The sequence below is a fragment of the Chondrus crispus genome, genomic scaffold, assembly GCF_000350225.1.
Source record: "Chondrus crispus Stackhouse genomic scaffold, scaffold_2, whole genome shotgun sequence".
Classification (NCBI taxonomy): Eukaryota; Rhodophyta; class Florideophyceae; order Gigartinales; family Gigartinaceae; genus Chondrus; species Chondrus crispus.
Genome location: NW_005179057.1, coordinates 979,864 through 980,703, shown reverse-complemented (window position 1 = coordinate 980,703; position 840 = coordinate 979,864).

The window sequence follows — 840 nt, the reverse complement described above, 5'->3', positions numbered from 1 at the left end:
TTGCAGGCGGCACGGGCGGGTGGGGTGGACAGCACGACAAGATGCCGCGTAGCTGAGGGAAGGATTAACGTCGCTCAGGTGTCTCGAAACGGGGTCGCAGAAAAAAATGAAATGGGCGACAGCGAAACCGGTGGTCCTGCGCGGCGGGAGGGGGACGGGCAGGTTGGTGGCGGGGCGAAGAAGGGCGGGAGAAACGAGGGGGGCGTCGATGACATCGACGCTGCGACGGAGAATGTCTGCGGAGGCGGAATGGAGATATCTCCGCCGCTCCAGAGGGCGCAACAGGGGCCAATAAGTTCGTTCTTGCTGCAAGTCCACGTGGAACCTACCGACACATGGACCACGTGGAAACGTGGACGCTTGGCCCCGTGGCACGCGTGTCCACGTGGTATATTGCTTACCTGGACACGTCGCCACGTGTGATTTACTTTGGGCACCACCCAGCGCCACCCATGCTCCTCCGTGTCATCTCACTCGATCACTCCTCTTCCCTCGTCACACCATCGCCCAACCGGCACCGCAATCCTTCCGCACCCCCACCCCCCCCCTCGTTATCCGATTTATGCATTCTGCAATGGGCGGAGACTTCTTGTGCATTGATAAGCGTTAAGCCCTCTTGGGCTTTATTAATGCCGTCGAAGATAAAAAACTGCGCACTTTCATCTATGCCAATCGTGGCGGTTTTCGCTATCCCTAAGCCTTCTAGTACCTCTACAAACAAGCAATAAGGATTCTCATGCTCTTGCCACCCATGTATCGACCCATCAATGACTTTAAAACCGTTTAGGCTGCCAATTTCGAAGTGAGGCGCGATGTATTGCACATCTCCCTTTGCGGGTA